The sequence below is a fragment of the Engystomops pustulosus genome, chromosome 4, assembly GCF_040894005.1.
Source record: "Engystomops pustulosus chromosome 4, aEngPut4.maternal, whole genome shotgun sequence".
Lineage (NCBI taxonomy): Eukaryota > Metazoa > Chordata > Amphibia > Anura > Leptodactylidae > Engystomops > Engystomops pustulosus.
The window spans coordinates 58,000,667-58,008,256 of NC_092414.1; the positions used below are offsets into that span (position 1 = coordinate 58,000,667).

The following is a 7,590-nucleotide window of genomic DNA, read 5'->3' on the forward strand; positions in this document are numbered from 1 at the left end:
ACCATCTCTGAGGGGGGGAGTTGAATTCGAGCCGGTGACCATCCTCGATCAGGGCCCCTTACCCCTGGGTATGAAGACAAATTGGCCCATGTGAGAGGGAACCACCTAAGCCTTCCCCCACATGGATAGCCGGGCATCATTGGTCAGTGCATCTTCTGTTGGCATAAGGGTTGAAGAGGAAACCTTTCCCTCTGGATCTGGAGACTTGGGTCCTATCCGGGTTTTCCTCTTCTACGGAAATCTGCACACACCCTTCTTTGCCCCTGAAAAGACTGACGGTGCTGAAAAATAATTTAGGCTCCATAAGAAACCCCTTCTTTCTGTCTGATATCTTCTCCAGTATGTCATCCGGACCTTACCTTAATAGTCGGTCTCCTTTACAAGGTAGCGTAGAAAACTTATTTTTTGAACTGGCATCCCAACTGTAAAATTCCAGCCATGTTGTCCTCCTGACCGTGTTCAACACAGCTGCCGACCAACATTCTAGGCAGGTCCGCTGAAGCATCGGCAACAATTTGTTGCTAGTCTTATGATTGGTAGGGATACTAGGATTTGTCTGTTGGTTTGCCAGATGGTGCTCTAGTTTTTCTAGCCAGACTCCCAGTGTATGAGCCGTGATGCTTGGCCGCATCTATAGCCATATTTTTGCTATAGCACATCCACTTTTGGCACTGTATCCCAAAGGACTGAATCTTCCTCAGCGAAAAGATATTTCCTCTTGAAGTTTTTTGACACCCCTGCACGCATTTGTAGATCCTTCCATTCCTTTCTTACAAGAGCTTCCATATTCTTGTGCACCGGAAATACTCTGGCTTTCTTCTCACTTAAACCCTGGAACATTTGATCCTGGATGGACAGGGTTTTTCTGATTTCTTCCAGCCGTAGTAGTTCTCAGGGCTTTCATCAAGGAATCCTTGTTCCCCAGGGTACAAAAAGGCTTATTCAATCTATCATCAGAATCCACATCCGAAATTTCCCCTTCTTCTTCAACAGCAGGTTGAGGCAGTACTGGCATGGGTGTTCTAGAGTTAGAAGGCTGTGGTTCAGTAGCCTGCATCAGTTTCTTCTCTACATTAGTTCGTTTTTCAATTAAATACTCCCTAGTAGACAACAGGAAAGAAGGAGTCTTCAAAATCATAATCATTTTCCCCATAACTCCAAAAGAGAAGGAACATCCGAACCAGGGGCCTCAGCAGGATCCACAGGTTGAGGTGCTTCTGACTTCTCCAATGGAACAGACATGATACCAACAGGAGCAGAGCATTGTACTACCCGCAAGGATCAACAAACCACCACAGTTACTGCAATAATACACAGGAATAACCTACCACAGCAGCCTGCCAGGATGCTGGAAGCTTTTAACTCTTTGAATTTTGGCGCCAAAACCACACTATATTAGCTCCGCCCCATCAGCTGACATCATAGCCAGTCATCACATCACAGCAGCAGAGTTATTCCAGCCCCGCCTCTCCATTGTGCACTCCATTGCAACAGAGGAAAGAAGAATACCCTGTCCCCAGGGCATCCAGTTAAGCTGGATCCTGCTCCCACACCGACATGGAATTGCCATGGCTACCTGCATGTTAGGACTTACACCAAGGTGCGGGGAAGACTCTTCTGCCTATGCAGCTTCGCTGTTCCTTGTGGGGACATCAAGCTGCACACTCTCCACTGCTGGGTTCGATCCCGAGGGACAGGAAACAAAAACTGGTGCGTAGAGAGGAGGGGCTACTTTTTAAGGGTTCCAATCCTTATTTCCTGTCCCTGGGGGTGGGAGAAACCTCCTGCTGTGGAGGCATGGGGAAAAATCTTAATTATCCACTATTTTTGTGGGTTCAATTCTGTGGCAGTAAAATTACACTTTACAGTTATGACAGTGCAAAATAATGTTTTTGGTCTTTTTTTCCCACACTTTCACACAAGTTTTACATTATAAAGAAAAAAAATAGCACAACCGCCAAATAATTGTTCAATCTGATATTAGATTTTTCCCTCTGGCTCTTGGGCACGAGTTCAAAGATTTTTCTGATATGTAGATATGCGTGTGTGAACATAACCTTAGGTTATATTCGCATAGTGATTTTATGCTCACAATTTTGCAGCAGTATTATGTTTAAACTACCCACTTCAGGCAAAATACTAAATATAATCCTGCCATAACTCAACCATTGCAAAATATAAAAAAGTAATTCTAAGTATGCAGCTTTATTTGTCCATTTTTTGCTCACCACCTTCAAAAATCTATAACTTTTTCTTTTTTCTGTGTACATTACTACGGTATATGAGGGCTTATTTTTGTGTAACATATTGTACTCCTTAGTGATGGTATTTATTATTCCATGCCTTGTACTGGGAAGCGGGCAAAAAATTCCAAATTTCACTGTGCGCTCCAATCAACACCTATATTTTATTCTTTGGTTTGGTGCAATTAAGGGGGCACCAAATTAATACAGGTTTTATTGTGTTTTAATGCATTTAAAAAAATTAAAAGCTTGTGTATGAAAAAAAAAATATTTTGTCATTTTGCCAATAATCTTTTTATACTTCAGTGTACAGAGCTCTGTAAAGCTGGGTTCACATCACGTTTTTTGTATACGCTAGGTGTATAGGTTGGGAAAGCAACCTCCTCCTGGCCACTATACCTCCCGTATGCCAAAAAATATGCAGGATGGAAAGAATAATTCTGCATTCACACTACTGCTTGGGGGACATATGCATGCCCGCAAGCTTACAGCCATGTATATGTCCCCCATAGGCGGCCATGGCAGCACGGTGCGATACGGTGCGGCACTGTACAGCTCTGTACACGGGTAAAAGATAGGACATGTCCTGTCTTTCCCTATGTTACGGCCTGTACTCCGTGCTTTTTAATGGAGAGGGAAGAGGTAACTCCTCCTCCACTCCATGGCGCTGGATGTATGCCTGCCCGGTCGTAGCCATGTGGGCATACGTTTGTGTGCAGGCAGCCTTAGTTACTTCTTTTCAGAAGTGACGTATGTGCTCAGCAGAGACAAGGGACGACTATGGGGAGCGGATGCTTCGTATTGCATCTCTCCCACAGCCTAGCCGAGCGGTGGGAGGGAAGACCCGGTGATGTCACTATCCATATTAGGACCGTGACATCACTAGGGGAACACCCCATTAATCGACAGCAGCCAATCGCTGACTGCTGCTGATGTACACTCCTCCTCCTCAGTCATGGTAGAGGGGGGTCCCTAAGTGACATATGCCACTATGTAGGCATACAGTAGGATACGTCTATGCCATACGTTGTAAAGACACGTCAGAATCCTTCTTATGTTTTCATTGCTACCATTTTCAGGACTGTACATTTTTTATGTTGGAAAATGTTAGAAAATGTGGCATCTGGATGGTATTTTCCATTTTTCCATTATGGGGTTTAATGCCGGGGATAACCTTTATTATATTTTGATAGACCGTACATTTTGGCATGTGGCGATACCTAATATGTTTATGATTGTACTTCTTTGTTTATATATCAGTTCTAGGGAAAGGGGGTGTTGAAACATTTAGGTTTTATTAATTTTTGTAAATTTTTTAAACTTTTTTTCAGACTTCCTAGGGTAGTTTAACCCTAGGTTGTCTGATTGATCCTACCGTGTACTGCCATACACTGTACATGGGGGTTTACCACAATATCTGTTTCAATTTGCAAATAGCACATTGTAACAGATGTACAGAAATGAGACAGTCTTCTAAAGACTCTAGGCTAGTGATGGCGAACCTATGGCACGGGTGCCAGAGGTGGCACTCAGAGCCCTCTCTATTGGCACTTGCGCCATCACCCCAATGCAGAGTTCGCCAGACAGGACTCCAGGCCTCCTGCAGTCCCAGGCAGCCCAGAACCCTAGAAGGAAGCTACAATGATAATCCAAAACTTCTTCACCTTATTTCTACTGTATTGGGGTTCTCATGTGCCAATACAATTTAAACTTGTAACAGAGCAGGGAGTAATAAGTTACTGTTTAAATTGTCGACTCAGCACTTTGCAAAAAATATTTGGGTTTCGGTCGTAATTTGGGCACTCAGCATCTAAAAGATTTGCCATCTTCTAGGCTGTCACGGCTCTGGCTGCAAATAAAGGATTAACACCACGGGTGATAGCGAAGGGTGATTGCTGCAATATGCAGCAAACTCCATGTCCGTATAAAGATGGCTCAGGTAGTGAGCCCTCTTCATATTTTCTTAACGCTCCATGACGTATATATATTAAGGATTATGTAATTTAGTTAATAAGGATTAGTTAATTTAGCTCTTTATAGTTGTTCACAATTTTAAAGCTAGTGAAAAAGAAGGAGCAAAATATGGTTTAAGTATGGAGCTACTGTTCCGTGGGAAGAAGATACTACTTGCATCATACATCACTATGATGCTTAGTGTTCAGTCCTACTGCACAGACCCACAGGAAGAAACTATGCTTTGTATTATTCCACTGCATCTGAAATATAGCTGTGAGCACTAAACATTGTATTGCTAACCTACCAGCAATAGACAACAAAGCAGATAGTGGGGAATATTACACGACTGCATGACTATGTATTTAACCAAAAAAATACATAGATCAGCATAGAAAATGTACACACAACATGGCAAGAAATCGTTATTGTGGACTATAGACCTTATGTAGATATATAATCACTATTCCAAATTTGTCCAAGCGTTGCATAAATGTAACATGTTAGACTTGTTCTTATAACTTCCATTCTAGGGGCATGAGCTCTGCGGAAAGCTCACAAAAGTGGCCCAAAGCAGCCAACACGGATCACATTCAAACAGGGAGAACTCGGATGACAAGCAACAGAACACCATAGAGACCAAAGGGGACTTGGGGAAGCCAAAAGGGAAAGAAGTGGTGCCGGTAAGGCTTACTTCTATCTTCCCTAGCTGAAAATGAAAATGCAAAAATGATATAGGCCCTCGGCGGGAAGGGGTTATTGTGAAAATGAGCAGAGAATAATCATATTTGCATAAGATTAAGTTTCAGAGAATACAGGGGGTGTCAATTTAGATGTGGTCCTGTAGCACCTATAAACACGCTTTTGTGTCATATTAAGGACATTTAAGATCCAATTAGGCTTATGTTTCTATGATCTCCGGAACCGGAGATACTGGCAGTTAAAGACACAGTTGGAAATGTGAGCTGTAGAATAAAAGTGCCCGCTCTTTTTACCACTCATTTCCTTGGTTCTCTAGATCGCAGAAACACATGCTAGATGCGATCTAAAAGATGTAATCTTATCTTTAAGATAACATTATCTTTAAAACCTCTTTAAAGTCACTGTAGAACCTTCAGTGTCTGAAGGGACACTCTCCCTGCATCTAAACAACACTCTCTTCTCTGCTCATTAAAAATTTGGATGAGATTTTTTATAGGTAAACAGTCGGGATTTCACATAAAAAGAGAATTCTAGAAAGAGCAATTCACACCATACCTGATAGGGCGAGTAGTTTAATGGGTAGTCTCCTTTTAAGTACATCATTTTGGCCTTATTTTTAATTTCTTACTATCATGTTCTAAAAGCCATAATTTTTTAAATTTTTGTTTAATTTTGAGGTGCCTCTAACTATTGATTTTTTATTATTGTTTTCATTTACTAACATAATAATGTATAGGGAGTTTAATAGACTATGACAGTGGTGGCGAACCTATGGCACGGATGCAAGAGGTGGCACTCGGAGCCCTTTCTGTAGGCACTCAGGCCATCGGCCTAGGACATAGTTCACCAAACACTGAATCTTCCTGCAATACCAGGCAACTTCAGAGATACTGTTCTCAGCGCTATTTTAAAGTTACACTTCATTGGACATTTTGAACTGCGGGAACTGTGACAAGGTTTTGACAGAACTGCATTATCTTTGGAGGTCCTCCTACTGGGCCCACCATTCTTCCTGTACAGAGAGACCCTGGAGAGAAGCTACAATGATAGTCTGAAATTGCCCTTCTTATTTCAACTGTATTGGTGGCCTCAGGGGGCCGATACGATTGAAAGATTTGGAGGAACTTGTAGCAATAAGTTACTGCTTAAAATTCCATGCTGGCACTTCACAATACAGGCGGTCCCCTACTTAAGGACACCCGACTTACAGACAACCCATAGTTACAGACGGACCCCTCTGCCCACTGTGACCTCTGGTGAAGCTCTCTGGATGCTTTATTATAGTCCCAGACTGCAATGATCAGCTGTAAGATGTCTGTAATGAAGCTTTATTGATAATTCTTGGTCCAATTACACCAAAAATTTTGAAACTCCAATTGTCACTGGGGCAAAAGAAAATTTTTTTTCTAGAACTTCCATTATAAAATATACAGTTTCGACTTACATACAAATTCAACTTAAGAACAAACCTTCAGACCCTATCTTGTATGTAACCCGGGGACTGCCTGTAAATAAGTGGATTTTGGATGTAGTTTGGGCACTCGGTCTCTAAAAGGTTCGCCATCACTGGACTATGACAACCTTGAGAGGATTTTTTTTTTTAAAGATAAAAAATGTAATATAAACAGGAAACATTGTATATTGAAGACAACCTGTACTTTCTTTTGAAATGATGCTGTTCCAGCACCTCTGCTCCTGTTAACACAGTTTTTTAAATCTGGACCAGAAGAGGTGGCATTCCATTTGTTGTCACATGACCACTGTAGTCAGTCACTGCCCTTAGCTGCCAAGTGTTGATTATACGCAAGTTACTACCTAACTAGCCATTTGGTTTGATTATAGTGGTTATAGTGATCACATAATGACAGTGCTGGACATGTAAAAGTTCAGTATTATTTTTTTTTAAATATTTTATGGTAAAAAGATTTGCTGCCTTTGTTCAATTTTTCTTGAATCTCAGACAACGTTGAGTGCACACAAGATGTATCTGATACTCATAATTCCAGTAAAATGGTATCAGGTCAGTTCCTGGGTGCAATGGGCAGATATCCATTAGGGCATAAGTGCTTCTCAATACATACACACTGCTTTATCTGTCTTGATGAAATGCTTCCTAGACCGCAGTGTTACACATGAATAGACTTGTGTGAGAAATATGGGCTTGCTGGCAACTTTACAAAATGCAGGGAGGACACTAATTATTTCTGACTTTATTGTGTTCTTAGATTCATGGGAGCAGCGGACCTGTAGACTTAACAAAATTTTCTTGGCACACAGAAAATAGGAAAGCCTGAATGAAGAATGAAGCCACATCATGTGCTGTCAATCTACAGATCCCACGTTCACCTTCTCTGCCTTATAATAACCATGTCCCCTGTTTACATCTATCATACATCAGGAGAAGTCTATAGTATTCAATGTGGCATTAGATGTAATTCATATCTCTATGCCTTATTATGGTATATAAATGTTTTTAAAGGGGTTTGCCCATGCTGTTTAAGAACCTATCACTCAGTGATGATGGTAATCTAGAACATGCACAAATATCCATGCTAACAATCTCCATAAGCAGAAAGATCCATAGTCTTACTGCTCTTACAGTAAAGAAACCCTGCTCATGGCAACATATATACTCGTGTATAAGCCAAGTTTTTCAGCAAAAAAAAAAACGTGCTGAAAAACCTCAACTCGG

The 7,590-nt window shown here is 41.4% G+C and overlaps 1 long non-coding RNA gene across 2 annotated transcripts; it reads left to right on the forward strand.

The window, feature by feature from the left end:
* Window positions 1–1,474: 1,474 nt before the first annotated feature.
* LOC140126474 (uncharacterized) lies at window positions 1,475–7,373 on the forward strand. 2 transcript variants are annotated; one of them, XR_011854844.1, is made up of 3 exons: window positions 1,475–1,710; window positions 4,730–4,879; window positions 7,124–7,373. It is a non-coding gene; the product is annotated as an uncharacterized lncRNA (long non-coding RNA). The 2 variants fall into 2 exon arrangements; XR_011854845.1 differs by having other exon boundaries at window positions 1,475–1,600.
* Window positions 7,374–7,590: the final 217 nt, after the last annotated feature.